Source organism: Mustela nivalis (assembly GCF_964662115.1).
Source record: "Mustela nivalis genome assembly, chromosome: 15".
NCBI classification, from domain to species: domain Eukaryota; kingdom Metazoa; phylum Chordata; class Mammalia; order Carnivora; family Mustelidae; genus Mustela; species Mustela nivalis.
Genome location: NC_139034.1, coordinates 50,599,814 through 50,623,213, shown reverse-complemented (window position 1 = coordinate 50,623,213; position 23,400 = coordinate 50,599,814). Strand labels below are relative to the sequence as shown.

The 23,400-nt window shown below is 36.6% G+C and overlaps 1 pseudogene across 1 annotated transcript; it reads left to right on the top strand.

Moving 5' to 3' along the window:
* Positions 1–17,787: 17,787 nt before the first annotated feature.
* LOC309849159 (small ribosomal subunit protein mS27 pseudogene) lies at positions 17,788–20,052 on the top strand (annotated as a pseudogene). Its single transcript has one exon. The product of its transcript is annotated as a small ribosomal subunit protein mS27 pseudogene (transcript).
* Positions 20,053–23,400: the final 3,348 nt, after the last annotated feature.

The window sequence follows — 23,400 nt, the reverse complement described above, 5'->3', positions numbered from 1 at the left end:
GACAGCTTGAATGTGACTTCTCAGGGAAGTGTCTGACACATGTCTTGATGGACCCTACATTTTTGCCTTTATCATACTTATCACAACCGTAATTAACTAATTGTTTTTGTAGTTAATCTTTTTATGTCTTTTTCACAACAGAATTATAAGATGCTCAAATACAGGAATCATTCTTTTTTTTTTTTAAGATTTTATTTATTTATTTGACAGACAGAGATCACAAGTAGACAGAGAAGCAGGCAGAGAGAGAGAGAGGAGGAAGCAGGCTCTCTGCTGAGCAGTGAGCGCAATGTAGGGTTCGATCCCAGGACCCTGAGATCATGACCTGAGCGGAAGGCAGAGGCTTTAACCCACTGAGCCACCCAGGCGCCCCCAGGAATCATTCTTGTTTGCAACTCCATCTCCTGTTTCTATCAGCGTCTGACACAAAGTATACACAAGTTCCCTGAGAGAACAGATCTAGCATGCTCTCTTTGTCTGTAGCTATTGTGTGTATTAAGGGATGCAATAAATATCTGTTGCATGAATAAAGAACTTAACATAAAAATAAAAAATTATTGTTTTTGATAAATCAAAGATTTTCCGAGAAGTTACAATGTAAATTTTTGGTGCCACTCTTTGAAAACATTGCTTTATTTCACTGTCTAGTTATATAATTCCAGTCAAGTTCTCTGGCATTTACTTGATGTTTTGAGTATGTGTTTGTATTAAGGACCAAGTGAGAGGCAGATATTTGTGATAGTTCCGAAGAGTTTGGCCTCTAGTGTACATATATATTCTTCCAGTAAATCCAATAAAACACTAATCTCGGTGCTGCTATACAGGTATTTTGCAGATGTAATTAAGATTCTAGATCGGTTGACTTTACAATGGGAAAGCTTTCTACTGAAGGGCTTTGTGACCCTTCAAATCTAGGCCTAGAGGTTGGAGACTGGGGGTTGGGGAGAGGTGGTGGAGATATTTGAGTGTGAGAAGAATTCCATGCAGGAGAGATTCTGCACTGCTGGCTTTGAAGAGGAAAAGAGACAAGTGGAAAGGAATACAAGAAGCCTCCAGGAGCTGAGAGTGACCCTCAGCCAACAGTCAGCTAAGAAAAAGGAACCTCAGTCTTTCAGTTGCAAGGAACTGTATGTTGCGAACAACCTGAATGAGCTAGGCAACAAATTCTTTGCCAGATCCTCAAGAACACAGGTAAGCCAACATCTTGAATTTTAGCCACTGAGACCCTAAGAAGAAAACCAGCTACATTGTTCCCACACTGTTGACCCACAACTGAGCTAAAAAACAGGTGGTCTCTAAAGCTACTTTATAGTGCTTTATTATGCAGCAATAGAAAAAGATTGCATCTATTTATAGAAACAAGTAGATTTGCTGCAAATGCAAAGAAAAGTTGCCCAGGGCTCCGATGAATTAAATCTGTCTGACTGTAACTGTCTCAGACTCAATTTGAACTGTTTAATAATAAAATTTTAAAATACACGATTTTAACTGTGTAATAATAACATTTATTTAAATAAATGAATAAAATGAAACAGTTATGGTTGAGTCTTCAAACAGATGAAAGAAGCAGTTTATTAAATTACTCTGTTACAAACATCCTATAAATTAGCTCCAGTCAACATGACAATGTTAACAGAAATGAAGGTTTTTAAACAATATTTTAAAAACAAACATTGAGTATTTGGCAGGGATTTTGCTATTTACGCTCTGGTATAAAACACATGCTGACTTCATTGTATATGCTAGAGAGATAATCCAGATTTACAGATCTCAAAAGTTTGTTTCCTTCAACACCCGTTGGCTTTCGTCATTTCTGTTTTATGTATTTGTTTGAACCCTGACACTGCATGTGGAAATCACAAAGGACAGAGAACAATTACAACCCCCGTTGTGTTTGAAACCAGATCTGCGCCATTTTTTCTGTGTCCTCCTATAGAAGAGGTGACTCTGCAACCTCTAGACCATGAACACAATAATTCCTCTGTGTAAAAGAAACAATCCATATATTCTGAGTCAGGAAACTGCAGGCAGAAGAATCAAGCAGAAGGGCGAGGTGAAGAGGAACTTCTGATTTTCTTCAGCCTTGTGACAGCTGCTACACTAGATTAAGTACAATTCCCAGCCCTTCTTACTTGTTCTTCATCATGTTTTTGGAGCAATACTGAGCATCTCTTGTCTATTCGAGTCCCCAGCATTATTGTCTCATGTTGCTTTATTACCATAATGAGCTTCTGAATCATAGTAACTAACTCAGTAGAGCTCCTATGGTGATTTCATTTTCATAACCTCTTTTGTTGTCACAAATGTGAGCCAAAAGGATGCCAAGTCAGCAGTTCCTCGCTGCTTATTAATATAGCACATTACAGAGATTCATTTAAAACTTCAACAGATGTAATATAATGAAACACTCTACTTATAATTATGCTAACACTTAATAATAATTGGGCCTCTGTGCCTATATTTCATTTTGCTCCAAAGACAACTGGATCTTTTCAAAAGTAGCTAACCCCTCAGCAGGTGTTCTGCTTAAAAAGCCTGCGTAATTAAGTAAAGAAGGGAAAGTGGTTATGGCATAAGCAACAAGTGTGCAACTGAAAGGTAGAAATTAGAGCGATTGGGGGATCTAAGTTGTTCTTAAAGAGAAAACTAGGTTGCGAAATGAAAATCAGGAGGCTTAATGACACTATATAAACACATGGAAGTTAAGAAGTAGTAAAAATGTGTCTCTTGATTAGCACAGCTTGTTGCCATTAAATTAATATGTAGAATTATATGTCAAGTGTAAACAAGCTCTTCATAAACAGCTCATCCCATCAAACTCTGTTATGAAGGCTCAATAATAGCAGAGACTGTAAGTAGCCATTCTAGCAATGAACATAATACCTATTTTTTAATCATACCCTATTTGCCTCTGTTATAACACCTATCTCCTCTCACAAATAGAGTTGCAATATAGATTAAAACACTAAATACCAAAGAACCACTGCATGCAATTTCTCAACAATCTTTTCCAAATGCAAAATACATATTTCGGATCTTTAATGACTCAACAATTCCATATAATGTGACCTCACTGTGGTATCTCAGTGAAACTTGCTGTTTTAAATGGAATTCAATACCCCTGGGGATAAAAATATATGTTTATAAAAAATAAAAAAATTATATTAAATGGAATTCAATAAATGATGCTATCACCTCCACATGCTTAATTTTAAGTAAATAATTGAATAAATATCACTGAGTTTTAAATTGGTGGTGAAACACAGTGATAAATAATAAGAAGATATTTATAATCTATGTTTTAGGAAAATGTATTTGTAAGTACCCACAATTGTGCTTTAATGACCCAAGCTAAGTGAATACTCTAATAGCTGCTGGATATCAGACATTCTTCCTTCCTCTGGGGAATTTATAGTCTAGAAAAAGACATCCAGTAAACATAATGATAAATTGTGACAACTGCTGTGATTACAATTAAAGTAGGCTTTTATAAGAGAATAGCCCTAGGGATCAGTTTAGAACAGATGATCTAGAATGGGAGTTTTCACAAGAAGTCACTATAACTGAGACAAGGTTGTTCAGAGGATAGTTTGGGTTGAAGTGAAGAAGACAAAGTAGTTCTGGGCTGAGAATAGGCTCCTAAAGTACTGAGAAGCAGATCAAAGTAAACTGTCCCTGGTCTAGGGCAGAGTTGGTGATACAGAGTAAGTTTAGTTGATCAAGAATATCTGAGAGCAGGTTGAGGAATTTGGGATTTTATTTTAACTACATTGCAAGGTCATGAAAATATTTTATGCATATGGAAGATGGTGACAAATTAATGTTAATCTTTTGAAATCTCACTTTGGATGCTCTGGGGAAAGGGTACTATGAGATCAATTCAAAAGCTACTGCAAATAATCTAGGTGAGTAATGATGGTTTAAATTAAGCATTAGACATTAGGTCTTTAGGAAATATAACTATGCATGAGTCTCTAATGTTTGGCAAGACACAAGAAAAATTATCCTGTTAGTGATACAAGATTGTATTTATTTGTGTACTTACGAGTCTTTATTGCCTTGCTTTGTTCTATAAGGCTCTAATGTGTAGTTTATTAAAGATACTGTTAATTGGGTCTCTGTGTGGATCAATGGGTAAAGCCTCTGCCTTCAGCTCACATCATGATCCCAGGGTCCTGGGATCGAGCCCCGAATTGGGCTCTCTGCTCAGCAGGGAGCCTATTTCCTCCTCTCTCTCTGCCTGTCTCCCTGCCTACTTGTGATCTGTCTGTTAAATAAAATCTTTAAAAAAAATACTGTTAATTAAAAATAAATGTGTGGCAAATCATGGTGAAGTAAACACCGAGCAAAAAGACAAAAGGTAAATGCCAAAAATGAGGAAAATAGATAAAGTTGTAAGCTATACTATTTTGTATATTAGCTAGAATGAGAGCACAATTTGCTTACAAAATTTCTAGAAAATAATAAAATTATGAAAACACATTTCTGTTTATGAAATATAAATATTTTGAAAAATCCTAAAAAATTAAAACTGTTTCTCTGATACAGAACTTATTTAAAAAAAAAAAATCTTTATTTCTTTTCAGCATAACAGTATTCATTGTTTTTGCAGCACACCCAGTGCTCCATGCAATCTGTGCCCTCCCTTATACCCACCACCTGGTTCCTCCAACCTCCCACCTCTCGCCCCTTCAAAACCCTTAGGTTGTTTTTCAGAGTCCATAGTCTCTCATGGTTCACCTCCCCTTCCAATTTCCCTCAACTCCCTTCTCCTCTCCATCTCCCTATGTCCTCCATGTTATTTGTTATGCTCCACAAATAAGTGAAACCATATGATAATTGACTCTCTCTGCTTGATTTATTTCACTCAGCATAATCTCTTCCAGTCCTGTCCATGTTGCTACAAAAGTTTGGTATTCATCCTTTCTGATGGAGGCATAATACTGCATAGTGTATATGGACCACATCTTCCTTATCCATTCGTCCATTGAAGGGCATCTTGGTTCTTTCTACAGTTTGGCGACTGTGGCCATTGCTGCTATAAACATTGGGGTACAGATGGCCCTTCTTTTCACTACATCTGTATCTTTGGGGTAAATACCCAGTAGTGCAATGGCAGGGTCATAGGGAAGCTCTATTTTTAATTTCTTGAGGAATCTCCACACTGTTCTCCAAAGTGGCTGCACCAATTTGCATTCCCACCAACAGTGTAAGAGGGTTCCCCTTTCTCCACATCCTCTCCAACACATGTTCTTTCCTGTCTTGCTAATTTTGGCCATTCTAACTGGTGTAAGGTGGTATCTTAATGTGGTTTTAATTTGAATCTCCCTGATGGCTAGTGATGATGAACATTTTTTCATGTGTCTGATAGCCATTTGTATGTCTTCTTTGGAGAAGTGTCTGTTCATATCTTCTGCCCATTTTTTTTATATGATTCTCTGTTTTGTGTGTGTTGAGTTTCAGGAGTTCTTTATAGATCCTGGATATCAACCTTTTGTCGGTACTGTCATTTGCAAATATCTTCTCCCATTCCATGGGTTGCCTCTTTGTTTTGTTGACTGTTTCCTTTGCTGTGCAGAAGCTTTTGATCTTGATGAAGTCCCAAAAGTTCATTTTTGCTTTTGTTTCCTTTGCCTTTGGAGACATAGCTTGAAAGAAGTTGCTGTGGCTGATATCAAAGAGATTACTGCCTATGTTCTCCTCTAGGATTCTGATGTATTCCTGTCTCACGTTGAGGTCTTTTATCCATTTCGAGTTTATCTTTGTGTACGGTGTAAGAGAATGGTCGAGTTTCATTCTTCTACATATAGCTGTCCAGTTTTCCCAGCACCATTTATTGAAGAGACTGTCTTTTTTCCACTGTATATTTTTTCCTGTTTTGTCAAAGATTATTTGACCATAGAGTTGAGGGTCCATATCTGGGCTCTCTACTCTGTTCCACTGGTCTATGTGTCTGTTTTTATGCCAGTACCATGCTGTCTTGGTGACCAAAGCTTTGCAGTAAAGCTTGAAATCAGGTAACGTGAGGCCACCAGTTTTATTTTTGTTTTTCAACATTTCCTTAGCGATTCGGAGGCTCTTCTGGTTCCATACAAATTTTAGGATTATTTGGCTCCAGCACTTTAAAAATACCGGTGGAATTTTGATTGGAATGGCATTAAAAGTATAGATTGCTCTAGACAGTATAGACATTTTAACAATGTTTATTCTTCTGATCCAAGAGCATGGAATGGTCTTCCATCTTTTTTTGTCTTCTTCAATATCTTTCATGAGTGTTCTGTAGTTCCTTGAGTACAGATCCTTTACCTCTTTGGTTAGGTTTATTCCCAGGTATCTTATGGTTCTTGGTGCTATAGTAAATGGAACTGATTCTCTAATTTTTCTTTCTGTATTTTCATTGTTAGTGTATAAGAAAGCCACTGATTTCTGTACATTGACTTTGTATCCTGCCACATTACTGAATTGCTGTATGAGTTCTAGTAGTTTGGGGGTGGAGTCTTTTGGGCTTTCCATATAAAGAATCATGCCATCTGTGAAGAGAGAGAGTTTGACTTCTTCCTTGCCAATTTGGATACCTTTTATTTCTCTTTGTAGTCTGATTGCTGTTGCTAGGACTTCTAATACTATGTTGAACAAGAGTGGTGAGAGTGGGCCTCCTTGTCGTGTTCCTGATCTCAATGGGAAGGCTGCAAGCTTTTTCCCATTGAGGATGATATTTGCTGTGGGTCTTTCAGAGATAGATTTTATGAAGTTCAGTAATGTTCCATCTATCCCTATACTTTGAAGCGTTTTAATCAGGAATGGATGCAGGATTTTGTCAAATGCTTTTCCTGCATCAATTGAGAGGATTATGTGGCTCTTCTCTCTTTTGTTATTGATTTGTTCTATCACATTAATTGTTTTGCAAATGTTGAACCATCCTTGTAGCCCAGGGATGAATCTCACCTGGTCATGTGGATAATTTTTTTAATGTGCTATTGGGTCCTGTTTGCTAGGATCTTGTTGAGAATCTTAGCATCCATATTCCTCAATGATATTGGTCTGAAATTCTCCTTTTAGTAGGGTCTTTGCCTGGTTTGGGGATCAGGGTAATGCTGGCTTCATAAAAAGAGTCTGGAAGTTTTTCTTCTGCTTCAAATTTTTGAAACAACTTTAGGAGAATATGTGTTATTTCTTCTTTGTAAGTTTGGTAGAATTCCCCAGGGAATCCATCAGGTCCTGGGCTCTTGTTTTTTGGGAGGTTTTTGATCACTGCCTCAATCTCATTACTAGATATCGGTCTATTCAGGTTGTCAATTTCTTCCTGGTTCAATTTTGGGAGTTTATAGTTTTCTAGGAATGCATTTCATCTAGGTTGCTTAGCTTATTAGCATATAACTGTCGATAATAACTTCTGATGATTGTTCCTACTTCCTTGGTGTTAGTTGTGATCTCTCCCTTTTCATTCATAATTTTATTAATTTTGGCTTTCTCTCTTTTCTTTTGGATTAGTGTGGCTAATGGTTTATCGGTCTTATTGATTCTTTCAAAAAAACAGCTTCTAGTTTCATTGATATGTTCTACTGTATCTCTGTTTTCTACCTCATTGATCTCTGCTCTAATCTTGATTATTTCCCTTCTTATATGTGGAGTTAGTTTGATTTGTTGTTCATTCTCCAGTTCTTTAAGGTGTAGAGACAGCTGGCATATTCTGGATTTTTCAATTTTTCTGAGGGAGGCTTGGATGGCTATGTATTTCCCCCTTAGGACCGCCTTTGCTGTATCCCATAGGTTTTGGACAGAAGTGTCTTCATTCTTATTGGTTTCCATGAATTGGTTAAGTTCTTCTTTGATCTCCTGGTTGATCCAAGTATTCTTAAGCAAGATGGTCTTTAGCTTCCAGGTGTTTGAGTTCCTTCCAAACTTTTCCTTGTGATTGAGCTCCAGTTTCAAAGCATTGTGATCTGAGAATATGCAGGGAATAATCTCAGTCTTCTAGTATCGGTTGATTCCTGATTTTTGACCCAGTATGTGGTCTATTCTTGAGAAGGTTTCATGTGCACTTGAGAAAAATGAGTATTCTGTTGTTTTAGGGTGGAATGCTCTGTATGTATTTATGAGGTCCATTTGGTCCAATGTGTCATTCAATGCTCTTATTTCTTTATTGATTTTCTGCTTTAATGATCTGTCTATTTCTGAGAGAGGTGTGTTAAGATCTCCTACTATTAATGTATTCATATCAATATGACTCTTTATCTTGATTAATAGTTTTCTAATGTAATTGGTTGCTCCCATATTGGGGGCGTAGATATTTACAATTGTTAGATCATCTTGATGGATAGTCCCTTTAAGAATTATGTAGTATCCTTCTGTATCTCTGACTACAGTCTTTAGTTTAAAATCTAATGTATCTGATACGAGAATCGCTACCTTGGCCTTCTTTTAAGGCCCATTGGCATGAAAGATGCTTCTCCATCCCTTCATTTTTAGTCTGGGTATATCTTTAGGTTCAAAATGGGTCTCTTGTAGACAACATATGGATGGGTCCTGTCATTTTATACAATCTGCAACTCTGTGTCATTTGATGGGCACATTTAGGCCATTCACATTGAGAGTGATTTTTGATAGATATGTTTTTATTGACATCGTGTTACCTTTGAAGTCTTTCTTTCTGTTGATTTTCTCTATATTTCTGTTCTATGCTATTTTGAGGATTTTCCTCTTTTATAGAACCCCCCTTAATATTTCCTGCAGTGTCAGCTTGATGGTTGCATAGTCTTTTAAGCCTTGCCGGTCTTGGAAACTCTTCATCTCTCCATCCATTTTGAATGTCAGTCTTGCTGGATAAAGTATTCTTGGATGCATGTTCTTCTCATTTAGTTCCCTGAATATATCTTGCCAGTCCTTTCTGCCTTGCCAGGTCTCTGTGGACAGGTCTGATGTTATTCTAATGGGCTTTTCTCTGTACGTAAGGAGCTTCATTTTCCTAGCTGCTTTCAAGAGGGTCTGCCTACAATTATAATTCTTCATTATTACTATTAGGTGTCTCGAGGACTTTAGAGAATCTATAATCTTGGGGGAAACTGTTCTGCCTCTAGTACATCAACGCTGGTTCCATTCGTGAGATTGGGAAAATTTTCATGGACAACTTGTTCCACTACATCTTCTAGACTTCTTTCTTTCTCCTCCTGTTCAGGGATTCCAATAATTCTGATGTTGGAATGTTTCATGGCATAATTTATTTCCCTGATTCTGTTTTCGTGGTTTCTAAGCTGTTTGTTCCAGGCTTCTTCCTGATCATTTCTCTCTATCTGCTTGTCATCCAGATCACTAGTTCTATCTTCTGTCTCAGTTACCCTAGCTTTTAGAAAATTTAGATTAGATTGGAACTCATTAAGAGCATTTTGAGCATCATCCTGGTGACTTTCAGTTCTGCCCTAATCAATTCCATTTGGTCATCCATGGCTTTGTCCAACCTACCTATTGCCTGGATAAATGTTAGCCTGAATTCCTTTTCTGATATATTGTCTATGTTGATAGCCATTAGCTCTGTTACAGAAGGCCCATCCTCTGTACTTTTCTTCTGCTGGTCATTCCTCCTCCTTGTCATTTTGGTGAGAGATGACTGAATGGATAGAGCTGGATGTACCAACTGTGGTGCAGTTTCTGAGCAATCAGGATTCCCCACCTGAATGAGAGAAAAAAAGAAAAGAAAAAGAAAAAGAGAGAGAGAGAAACAGGAAAGAAAGGAAAGAGAAGGCTCAGCCCAAATGGGCCCCAAGGTAAGATTTATGAAGTATACAAATAAAAACAGACAAAAAGACTGATAAAAATATAAGACAAGAGAAAAAAAATATATATATATATATATACGCAAAAAAAGGAACAACCTAGTCGAAAAGAACCCCAGGTATAAGATTTGTATACTATGAGGACAAACACAAATACACGGAAACACAGGCAGAAGAAAAAGATGGGAGAGTGGTTATAAATTCTCAGTGTGGGCAAGGAAGTTTATTTTGATTCTTCCTGAATGTATCTTGATATCTTTGTTAAAGGACTCAACTTCCCTAAGATAAAGGGGGATTAAAAATTGGTTTACCTATAGGGGTAGCATTGATTGGGGAAAGGGGGTTACCTTGAAGTTTAACTCTATATGAATATTAGAAAATTAAAATAAAAAAGGAATAAACTAGACTTAACTAAACTAAAATAAAAAAATTAAAAAATAGAAAAGCAAAAGAAAAACACAGGTGTATGTATCAAAAAGTTCAGGTTATAAGGTTATTATGGAATTTGATGTACTGGACATCTCACTGTGATGGTCAATAGGTTAAAAAATTATCTATATAAAAAAAAAAAAATGAGCCAGAATAGTGGGAACAAAGTAAAAATAAAAGTTGTCCTATGAAGTAGTGGTGGTTGTTCTCTTGTCTTCTTCTTTCTTTCTTTCTTTCTTTCTTTCTTTCTTTTTTTTTTTTTTTTTTTTTTCCTTTCCTGGCTGGTTTTCTGCAGGAGGGGCCTGCTACGTGGGTTTTCAATCAATGAGGTTTCCCGAGTTAAGTCCTCCTGCCCCCCTCAAGGAGGTGGGCTCTGAGGAAACCATATTTTCAGGCTTTTGTTCTCTGGAGGTTTTTATGTTTGTTCACTTCTTTTCTCTTGCCTTGACAGCTTTTGATGGTTTTTCGAGGTTTAGAGGAAAGCAAATTGCACCCCGACCTCCGTCTCAGAGAAAAGTCTCAGTCTGCTCCCCTGTGGGTGCTGCAGAGCCCATATAAATTCCCCCTTGGCCGCTGGTAGAGCAGGCTCCGAGTCACGGTCCCTGGGGACACAGGATCTCCTGCTTGTACCCAAAACCAAGACAGTGGCAGCTGTCTGGGCAGCTCCAGACCACCAGAGAGGCTCCAAGCAGCGATTGCACACTGAGATTTTCCCACTGACCCGGGTTGGGAGTGCCTGGTTTTTCTGGGTCTAAGAGCGCCGGAATGGGCCTTTGCGCACCTCTCTCCAGGGAGAGTGTGGGGCACATGATACAGAATTTCTGATACTAATATTCAATGTGAAATGTTTCCATATGAAACTCTGAAATAAAAATCCTATGTCTACAGAAAAATGACTGCCATAGTACTTATATGGATGTACTCTGGCCAGTCTTATTATTTCTTCTCCAGAATAAATCTTGGGCTTGTCCTGGCTGCTGTTTCAAATAAACAGTCTCTAAATCTCAGCACAGACTTAAGTCCAGGGTCTGCATAAACCATTACAAATTCCAAAGAATGGTCCAATACTGAGGAAAGGTCAGAATAAGTATGAACAGAATCCTTATTTCTAACAGCAGTCTCCACGGGGTGCTGAAGAATGTAGGTACTAATCTGTAAGGGAAAAACTCAGTCTAAACCCAGACCTGAATGTCGGAAAGGAGGAACACAGTGGTGAATGGCAGTTGGACACATTAGAGACAGCGAGGACTGTGCTCTCAGAGGGCCTGGCTTTGCATACTGGCTTTACATTCAGCAATGTTTTAAGGTCTCTGAGCCTCACTTACCTGGTTGTAAAATGCTGATAAGACTGGCTGAACATCGCTGTCGTGAGGATTAGAGATGACGCATGTGCATGATCATTAGAGTGCCTGATGCATGATAAGCTCTTCATGCATCATGACTATTTTTCTATACTTCTTTTAAACAGAAAATAAAGCTTATTTAATGTTGCCTCCAGAAACTTAATGCTTGCAAAAATAACGCCAATAAAATTGCTGATCTAATGAAATTGGCAAGTGGCAGCACATTTTGTTTTACTGTAAGACACCAGGGACTAGGGAGGTATTTTATGCGGTAAGTTACCATAGTATATAAATACACACTGATCATTCCACCAATTTCTGAGAAGTTGCTCTTGAGACGAGAATGATTGTGTTTTTACCACTCAGGGGAAATTTGGCAGTTATCAGGGTTTTGGGGGGCAGTGTGGAAGACTAAAGCAAGGAAGTGGTACGGAGGGAACCCACATATAAAATAAAATAGCAATACATTACCCACTGTACCATAAAGTACACCCTTAGTTTCATGTGCTGATCTTTAAGCCAAAAAACAAAGAGAATATTACAAATTCATCTTATGACTTCTTTTTCTTTCTCTGTGCTATTTTAATATTGGTTCATTAGTTTTAGAAATTTTGTGAGATTTTTCTAAAATTTTTAGAAATTTTATGAAATCACATATTAATCACATGATTAAGCATTATACAACAAAACAACCATGTTATCTCAAAAAATATCTTCTGTGCACATTCTCAGTGATCTTGGGTCACGTATGTTTAGTTCTGAAGGACTCAACTGCTTCTGTCCCAAGAGCTGAAGTTCAACTCTGTGTTTCTACTACCATCTAGAATACCTGACAGCAGATTTTACAAGTAGATTTCACCCTTCAGCTACTCTTCAGGATTTATTTACAAATATAAAGACATTAAGGATAATGCGGTATGGAATTCTTAAACTATCTTTCATCATGCTTTTCTGAAATGGCACAAATTTGGAAAATACATAAGGTAGTAGGTATAAGTGCATTTGTGTGCAATGTTCTGCCACTTTTTATGATTCTCTTAGCTATTATGAACATTAAAATATATGTTGCACAATGTTCAGAGGTAAATGTATTCTCAGTTCTTTGGACTTATTTTTTTAGCCACAATAAGTCAGAGAGATATCAAAGGTAATAATAGAACTTAAAAAGTATAAATTGCAATGTTGGTGTTTAGAGTAATCTTATACGAGAAGACTGGGAGCAAGTGTTTCTAAGTAGACACTGTGATAATAAATAGAGTCTGGCTAGCAATTATTGGTGCAATATTTTGAATTTTTAATGAAATACTCATGGAAAGCCAAAAATAAGAGATAGTTTCAGTGCAGAGCAGTAAGCTGACAGTCGAATGGTTATGGTGATCCGGGATACATTTTCACAAAACATAAGGCCCGTAGGACTGAATTAAAGAATGTAACTTTGGTCAGAGGTTATTTTGCCCGGTCCCCCATCAGTCCTCTGGTTAGGAAGCACAAATTAAAAAGTAACCAAGAAGTTAGGCTATCTGTTCTTTGAGGCAATCGTGGTGCTTTCGTTTGCTCAAATCCCATTCCAAAATTGGCATTGTCATATACGATCTGCCAGGACACTCCAGTTGTTGGGAAATGATAGAGGTACATTGAATATGAAAGTTTTATTTTTCAAAAGTAATTTGTTGTTGGAAGTCAGAGTAGGAGCTTTGCTATATCTACACCAGGATCAAAGGGACAAGAAAATGGACAGATGGAAGGAATCGCAGTGTATCAGAGTATTATGCATAAAGTTCTCATATAGAAATTAAGCCATATGCTGGGATACATTGACCAACTGTCCAAGTCTGGTCCAAAGAAAAGGCTTCAAGAGGCTGACATCTGAGCCCAGTGAACACCGAACATTCATTTGGTAAATAGTAGATTTTGCAGATGACTTTCCATTCAAGAATCAGTAAGTCAAGGATAATTTAGCATTGAAAAACGACTCCCCTTTTTCGCCTGCTACATTTCACAGTATCCTGCTGGAAGGAGTCAATATCTTTGCTGTATTGTCACATTCTCACAGTGCCCTCTACTGCCTTTCTGCCAGGCTTGGGGACAACAGGTTGGTTGACTGCCAAAGGATGAGCTTTCAGGTATGACAGACCAATAAGAAGAAGGAAAAATAATGAGTAGATGTCCTTTTTACATGTTTTTGATTACTTGAACACATTTTAAACCAACCTGGTGCTGATAAGCAGTATTTCTCCAGGGTGAAGCTCCCTCGTGAATACCTCTCAGAATATTCTACACAAGTGAATTAAAAAATTATACTTTCATTGGATGATTATTAATTTATTAACTAAAAGTGCTTTTTAACAAGTTAAAATGGCCTTTTAATTGATAATGAGTTAACAATTTGTTGCTTTAATAATTTGTTGCTTTACATACTTTCAGCTATGTAAAAATAAAATGTTTATACTGCAGATTATGAACCCAAAAAGGCAATATTCCCTTCCACTAATTGTTGGAACTATCATTTTGCAAAGCAATAAATGATGCTAGAATGCCTTTACTGAGAAATTCTGATTTGATATAAGAGATTAAGAATTATCTTATTTAATCCAAATGTTTCGAAAGAGAATAAATTACACAAAAGAAAACTTCCAGAAAATTGCAAAGACAAATGAACAGATGAGAAAGGATTTAGAACAAACTCATAAGGTAGTACCATAACTTTCTTATTACTATATTTAACACCTTTAAAACACAACTGGCAGGTCTTAGGGGAATCTATAACAACTTAACAAAAACAGTTTAGTGCCCAAAATAAAAAAGTTATTCTGCACAAATTAAAAGGGCATAATGTTTTTAAAGTTTATTTCTTTTAAAGAAATTCTGTAGTAAGTTAATATGGAGTTTAAAAGATATCAACATGTAAATAAAAAGTTGCATCCACAATCACACTCAGTATCACAAGCCAGTTTCATAAAACACAAACACAGACACAGATAATTTGACTCTGAAGTTTGTTTCTTGTCAAATCACATCTTGGTATTTCTTTTTTTATAGTAAGTAAATGCAAAAACACATGTCAAAATGAAAAATAATGTATTTTATACCTGGTTTGGGTTAATAGTGCAAATTTATCAATGAATATTGAAACTAAAAGTAGGAATAAAACACTACAATTTGTTCTCTTTCCAAAACAGAAACGGTAAATCACACAAACACATAATTTGTTCTGTTATATATTATAAAGGTTATGTTTATACTACGAACTGTGAATGAGATTAATGAGTTTTCTCAGCACAGTAAACCTCCTCCACAGAAACAGAAGCTAAATTGCAATAAATCATGGGTTTATGTTCACGTATTTATGGGAAGAGAAAGATTTAGAGTTCCTCTGTACAGAAAGCCATCCCAAAGTAAAAGAGAAAATTATGGCGTCCGTAACATAAAGGTAGACAAACCAGGGCAAGCTGAAAGTTGTGCATTCATACACTTTAAAAATGTCAGTAATTTATTAAAAGTAATTATCATGGCACAGTTTCATGGTTATACTTCACCAGAAGTGACAAAATGCTAGTTCAATATGTTAGTTACCTTCACATAATTATGTATCAAGACAAATTAAATTAAAGCTATCATTTTTCTACATTTCCCTTAAAACTAAATACTTTTTTTTCCCCCCCAAAAAATGTGTCAGCAGTATTACAGGCGACATGGTGGGATTCATCCACTATACATCTCATATTATTCTTTATGCTGAAAACTCAGTCTCATATCACTTTGTAATGATAAGGCTTTGTTCTTTGTTTATAAACAAAGAAAAAAAACTGCTAATCATATTTGGTTATCTGGTAAGAGTGTACTCTGAAATTTATTTACATAGAGAGAAGTTTGGGGAATGAATTTTGTGGACAAACATCTTAAAGGAAATCTAATATCATATTTAAGTGAATAATGTCTCTGTAATTTGTAGCATAATCCTGGAAAAATTAACTGAAGCAGAGTGCTAAAATACAATTATAGCAATCCTAACATAGATGCCAGGATCCTGGTAGGTTTCGCTTTGCCCATCTCTAAATGAAAGATTCATTATTGGAAACAGTAGAGTGACCTTTCTACTCAATATCTTGAAAGAAAAAACAAAACAAAACAAAACTAAAAACCAGTAGAATCTTATATATTCTGCTTCTGGGAATGTCATTCAATCTGGTTCAAATAGGACACAATGCTAAGAAAAGAGGAAATCATTTTTCAAAATATATCAGGATTATTTCAAGTGAAAAATTGATAAATAACAAAATTCTTAGGAGACGATCAATAAAATAATTTCAGTGCTTCCAGTTAATGATGCAGTAATCAATTTGAATAAAATATTGTAAGGCCTCGAATGTCATATTTTAGACATTTTAAATGAGCTGCTTTTGTCATCTGTCTTCAGAAAGATCAGACAAAGCACAGAACTAAACTTAGATCTTCTGTTCTCATAAGGGAGTAAAGAGTCTTTGTTAAAATGTATGCAGCCTTAATTTAATCATGGTGTAGGGACTTTCTAATGGAGGAACCAGAAGTTACTCAGATTTGGGGGCAATGTAACTTTTCTAACATAGATTATATTGGGTCTTTTGAGAAATTTGGGTCCATTAATGCATGAACAGACACTCATATTACCAAAATATTTGAAACAATCAAGTTCAACTATTTCCAAATAACATATATAATGAACACAACTTCAAAGAAAGCCAAAGTACAAAAATTGATGGTGCACAATACTATGTCTAAAGTGGTGAAAAATCCCAGAGTGAAGATAAAATTTATATAATATGAAAGACTTTGATATTTGCTGAAAGGAAAACTTTTCTTTAAGCAACATGCAATCTCAAAAGAAAGCATACTCTATCGATTTCTAGGCAACAATAAATAGCAATTGATGAAAGGTGAACTCTTTCTGATTTGGCACCCTTCCTGACACCGTATTATTAGCCAACATCTCAGTCTATATTTGTACACAAAGTGCTATATGTCACATTGTCACATACGATCCACTTTTACATATTTTTTTATTCTTCTAGTGCATGCTATTTCTTGACAATAATTGGGAAGTGAGATAAATGCATCATTTTTATTACAGAAACCTTCAAAAGGATCCACCTTATTTCCAGCAAAATTGTTCCCTTTCTATCTGAACACAGAAAGTGATAAAAAGTGTTAGTAGCATATTTTAGTAGTGTGTTCACACTTATTCAGCATTTTTATATCGGCTTGGTAGGGACCATATTATTAACTAATTATAAAACATCAGACTCAAAAAATAAGCTGATCAGTACACTTATTCTTGTCTTAAAAGTCATACTGTAATAAGATGAGGTCAGAAGTAAGAGCATCTTGGCTTTAGCTTTTTCTTAAAACTTAACTCATTCACAGTCACTTTTATTGAGAAACATTCTCCATCTTCTCATTTCTAAGAACACTATTATGTTAGAGTAAAAACATACAAAATTTAGTTAATAAATTTAATGAATGAAATTTCATAAAAAAGAATAATGTTATGACTACAGGGAAAGAACATCAAATCTTTCCCCCATTTACACATGACATTGCTATGCTTTATTAGGAATTACTTCCAGAACACAAAAGCGAGGGTTAATTAAAATGCTGTTAATGAAGATTTGGAGTCCAGTGAAGGAATGTTTCACAGATTCAAGGTGAGTTTGAGTCTGCACAACATTTAAAGTAAGTAGTTATAACAAGCTTAAAATAAACAAGCAGATAAACCAAACTAGAGCAGATCTGATGGCAGAGGCATTTATTTTCATTCATTCATTCTCAGTTGAATTCAAATCTTCATACAACAAAAATTTTAAGCACAAATAACTTTACTGATGAAATCTATCAAGAAGTAAAGAAGAAATAAAATCAAATTTACACAAATCCTTTTAGGATACAGAGAAAGTAGGTATATGTCCTAGCTTATTTTCTGGTATCTTAATACTTTAATACTGTAACCTTAATACCAGAACCTAATGAAGAGTTATCAAAAAAGTACAAATATCCATCATAAGTATAGATGAAAAAATCTTTGAAAATAAAAGAAAACAAAATTCACCAATATATAATAAAATATAATACAACATGTCCAAGTTATGTTTAACCCAAGAAGGCAGAAATGGTTAACTCATAAAAATTAATCAATCATTACATTAACAGAAAAAAATAAACACAATTATATGGTCATCTAAATAGATTTTAAAAATTGCATTACAGGTTCCAAGATGGCAGCCCCCATAGTGAGGCGGTGGTTTCTTGTGGCGCGGAAAGTGCCTCTGCCTCCGCTCTTCTTGGCAGGTGAAAGAGGCTTGCTTTCTGCAGCTTATGTGGATAGTCACAAGTGGGAAGCAAGAGAAAAAGAACATTGTCACCTCGCTGATCTAGCATCTTTAATGGATAAAACATATGAGAGAAAGTTGCCTGTTAGTTCTCTAACAATATCACGGTTTGTGGACAACATTTCCTCTAGAGAAGAGGTAGACCATGCAGAGTATTACCTTTATAAATTTCGACACAGCCCCAACTGCTGGTACCTGAGAGATTGGACTATCCACACCTGGATTAGACAGTGTCTAAAATACGGTGCACAAGACAAAGCCTTATATACCCTTGTAAATAAGGTCCAGTATGGAATTTTTCCAGATAACTTTACATTCAATTTACTGATGGATTATTTCATAAAGAAAGAAAATTACAAAGATGCTTTAACCGTGGTTTTTGAGATCATGATGCAAGAAGCCTTTGAAGTACCTTCCACCCAGCTTCTGTCCCTCCATGTTTTATACCATTGCCTGGCCAAGAAGACAGATTGCAGCTGGGAAGAGGAGAGGAACTTTGGTGCATCCCTATTACTCCCAGGCTTAAAGCAAAAGAACTCGGTGGGGTTGAGTTCCCAGTTGTATGGCTATGCACTTCTTGGGAAGGTGGAGGTGCAGCGAGGGCTGCGGGCTGTGTACCATAACATGCCTTTGCTGTGGCAACCCGGCTACCTTGACCGAGCCCTTCAAGTGATGGAGATGGTGGCCTCGTCCCCGGATGATGGGAAGCTGTGTGCAGAAGCGCTGGCTGTGCTGGACAAAACGCTGAAAGCTCTGACTGCTCCAGCCCCCGCGGCTTCAGAGGAACAGTCCCAAGAAGGGGAAGACAGCCGGGGCTCAGAAGACCTGGTGGAGCAGCTGGACGTGGAGGAGACTGAACAGTCCAAGCTTCCCTGGTATCTGGAACGATTTAAGGACTTGCACTCTAAGCTTGAGGCCCTGGGCCGAGTTGAGTCAGAAAGCCTTTTGGCTCTGACCACCCAGCTCATCAAGGAACAGCTCCCCACCTATGAAGCCGAGGACATCGCGGCCTATGAGCAGAAGCTGCAGCAGTGGCATCTGGAGCGGGTACACTTGATTCAAAGGGAAGAGGAGCAGAGGGAGAGGGCAAAGCAGGAGTACGAGGCCCGGAGAGCAGCAAAGGCATCTGCCTAACAGGCCCCCAGCGCTCCAGGCCCCAGCACAAGAACTTCACTAGCTCCGTCCCAGGACTCACGGTGACTTGAGGGCAGCCGCCTCCATCCGCCCTTCTTTTGCCTAAAGCAGGCCGTTTGTGGTATCAGAGCCACAGTTGTCAATGTATGAAGGCACTGACTTCCCATCACATGCCATGGAGGGCTGCAGAGCTGTGAGTGGCAAGCAGTCAGACTGAAGCCCCAGCTACACACCTTAAACAAGGTGCACCTGTGGCCTATGGGGGGGCAGTTCTGGGGTCCAGGATCAGTGTTGAACAGTGAAAACTCTTGATCCATAGCAGTGGTAGAGGGAGAGACTGGTTGAACAGCCTGGCGTTGAGCACAGGCTTTTGAATGGTATCTCACCAATGGCAGAGTACACATCCTAAGCCTCATCCCCCTCCATGGCCTCCCAGCCTGAGCTGGGTGTGGGATGCCCACACATCTCACCTTCTCCTTCCCCTGTGTCTCTTCTCTGCAGACCTGAACTTGGGGGAAATTGAGGACAGGAGTGAACACCACCATGAGCCCACTGGCTTTCAAATTTCAGGCACCCACAGTGATATTTTTAGAGTGGAAAGGTTTCTGAGGAGAACGCTAGCTCTAGCTCCAAAGCCTCCTTGGCTTGGCTTCTCCATCATTTTGGGGTAACTTCTTTCCAAAGCATTCTGAGCTCTTTTCTCAAGGAGGTAAAGTGAGCTCTTTGTGTCCACATGTGCACACACGTACAACTTGTCAATACACATTTCAATTGCAGAAGTAGGAGAAAACGAGAGGCAGCATGGGGCTTGTAGTACTTAGGAGACATGCATAATTGTACAACTGTCAGGAGGTGGAAATTCCTTCCTGAAGTTTCTCTGTGAAAGCATTCAGGGGCAGCTCCTGTTTGCTGTGTAATTTTGCCTTTAAACACTGTTGTTCAAGGTTGTGCTGTTTTATCAAGAACTTGTGGAAATAAATGTCCTGGGATTCAAAAAAAAAAAAAAAAAAAAAATTGCATTACAAAATTAAGCAGTTTTTTGTTTAAAAAAAACTCAGCAAATTAGAAATGAATAAAAAAAAACTTTAAAAAATCTGTGTCTAACATAGTTAATCCTAAAGGATTTAGTGACTTTCTCCCAAATATCATAAACAAGGCAAGGAAATACTTTCTCAACACTTCTATTTAAGATTTTACAAGTGATCACAATAAAAGATGAGAAAAATAAATTTTAAAAAATAAAAGAGATTAAAGTCAAAGAAATATAACTGTCCCTATTCACAGGAAGGATAATTTATACCAAATCCAAATACATAAAACCCTAAGGGATCTACAAAACAACAACTAAACTAAAAACAAATCCTGAAAGTTCATGGGATACAAAGTCAATATATAAGAATCAATTTAATTTCTATAATTTAAAACAAAATAGAAAAATATAGCTTAAAATAATCTTAAAATAGTGTTAAAAGATAAATATATTAGAAAAGTTAGGCTGCAGGTGAGCAAGTGTTATGTATTAAATTCTAGAAAATATTGTTAAGAGGAATTAAAGAGATCCAAAAAGATGAAGAGATATAACAGATTCAAGGATGAGAGAACTCAAAATGTTTAAAATGTCACTTTCTCCAAATTGGCAAGTCTTAATACTAATATCAATGAGGTTTTTGTGTTAGTTTGATTTAATAGCAAATGACAAACAGATCCTAAAATTCATACAGAAATATTGAAGATCTAGAAGATAGAGATAAACCTTTAAGAATAAGTTTGGAGGACTTGAAATCAAGATTCAATATAAAGCTAAAATAAAACAATAAGAAAATAAAACAATGAGAACAATGCAATACATAAATGAAACAGAATACAGAGCCCAGAAATAGACTCAATGTTGTTTTTCTACAGTGGAACCAAAGCAGTTCAGTAAATAAAGGCAAATATTTTTTAACAAATGGTGGTTAAAAAAAACTAAGTGCACATATGGTGGAAAAATTCAGACTGCTATCTCATTCCACACACAAAATTATTTTAATAACATTGCCACCTTGGGTTAAGCAAAGTATTCTTAGATTAGACAAAGAAAAAATAAGAAAAGAAAAAAGAATTAATTAGACCTTACTTCTGTTTGCTAAAAAAAAATACGTTTAAGAAAATAGGCAAACCATAGACTGAGAAAAATGGAAAAAATGGAAAGAGTCCCAGAGGTTTGTTAGAAAATTATGTACAAGACGCTCGAGAACAGGAAAAACAAATATATTGTGGGGAAAAAAAATAATGATTATGGTGGATAGAAGTGGCTCACTGTGAAGAAGAATGAAAATATTTTAGAGTTAAGGACTTGTTCTTCATCTTGATCTGGACATAAAATACAACACTCTATGCATAGCCTGGATCTAATCATCAGAAAATATCTTTACCTCAGTTGAGACACACTCTACAAAATCACAGACCTCTAGCCTAAAAATGTGAGTATCAATAAAGACAAAGACAACATATGCTCCAGATTTCAAGAGCCTAAAAAAACAAGGCAACTAAATACAATGAATGCAACATCTTGAATGGGTTTTTGGAACAGGGTAAATAGTTATAATACATTATTAGGGTGATTGAAAAAAATTGAGTATGGATTGGGTTAATGTAATAATGACAACTCTCCCGATTTATTTTTTAATTTATTTTTTTAATTTATTTGACAGACAGAGATCACAAGTAGGCAGAGAGGCAGGCAGAGAGAGAGAGAGAGAGAGAGAGGAGGAAGCAGACTCTCCGCTGAGCAGAGAGCCCAACTCAGGGCTTGATCCCAGGACCCTGAGATCATGACCCGAGCTGAAAGCAGAGCTTTAACCCACTGAGCCATCCAGGTGCCCCCAACTCTCCAGATTTTGATAATGTCCTGTGGTTATGTCAGAGAACTTCTGAGGAAATGTACATTGAAATATTAAAGAAAATATTAGAGAACTATCAGAGAAAAAAAGAAAATATTAGAGAAATATTAGAAAAGTTAGTAACATCTCCAGCTTATTTAAATGGTCAAGAAAAATGTGTGTGTATATAAGAGAGAATAATAAAGGCAGTGGATGATTTCTGAATTGCATAAAAGATAGACCATAATTTCTTATACTACTTCTACAAACTTTCTCTAAATTTAATGCATCAAAATAAAAGGCACACACACACAAATCTAGGAGCAATATGAGACAGATTAAAAAAGAGGGTGTTGGAGTAATAGAAGGCTGAGAGATAATACAGTAGGAATTAAGAATTCTCAGCTGTGAGAACACATGATTCCTTTTGTTTTAAAAGATACAATTGTTATCCAGATGAAGGAGAGTTGAGGAAAGCTTTGGAGAATCTAGTGAGGAAAAAATAACTCGCCATCTGGAGTATGACTGTACTGAGAAGAAGGTGCATTTGCTTATGAATGTTATTTAACAGAACCATGTCTACTACGAGGACAAAAACTAAGGAGAACCTCAAAGTTTCGGCTTTGGAAGGATTTTCCTTAATGTTACATGACTTGCTCAATATACATTGACCGAGATAGGTCAGTATTAGTCCTCAATCTACTAATTAATAGTTGAATATATAATTTAAATTTTATGTGCATGGATTTTCTTATTTGTAAGTAAAGCAACAGGGATATCTGATTCATGGAATTGTTAGGAAAATGTAGTAATTCGTGTAAAAATGATAAAACATTGAGCACGTTAATCACTCAGTAACAATTAATTAACAATTAAATGCTATATGAGGTATCATCATGCATCTGTATAAATATAAAATTAGAGCATCTTCAGATATTAATAGATATAAATCGATAATAAATATTATTAGATTCCACATTATGTGCCATAAACACTTACAAAAAGTAAATATTAACTTGCTAAAGCAAATTTTTTATTTAGAGCTTTTGACATAGGGGTGTCTGGGGTCTTAGTTAAGTGGCCAACACTTGATTTCAGCTCAGGTCATAATCTCACAGTCCTGAGATCCAGCCCTGTGTCAGGCTCCATGCGCTGGCAGGGAGTGTGCTTGAAGATTCTCTCTCTCCCTCTCCCTCTGTCCCTTCCCCTGCTGGCTCTCTCAACATCTCAAATAAGTAAGTAAGTAAGTAAGTAAATAAATAAATAAATAAATATTCAACACTTTTAACATAAAATATGACCTTTGAATATAACACACAATCATGAAGACATATTATCTTAATTTTCCTCCTGCCTTTCAGGGCTATGTTCTGTTTTGAATAATTTGATCTGTGTTCCACTGGCAAATAAAATTTTCAAGACACAATCCCCTTTGCAGATGTTTCTCAGTTATAGAATATATTTGAGCTGCTGTCTTGGGACCCAGGCCATGTTTATACAA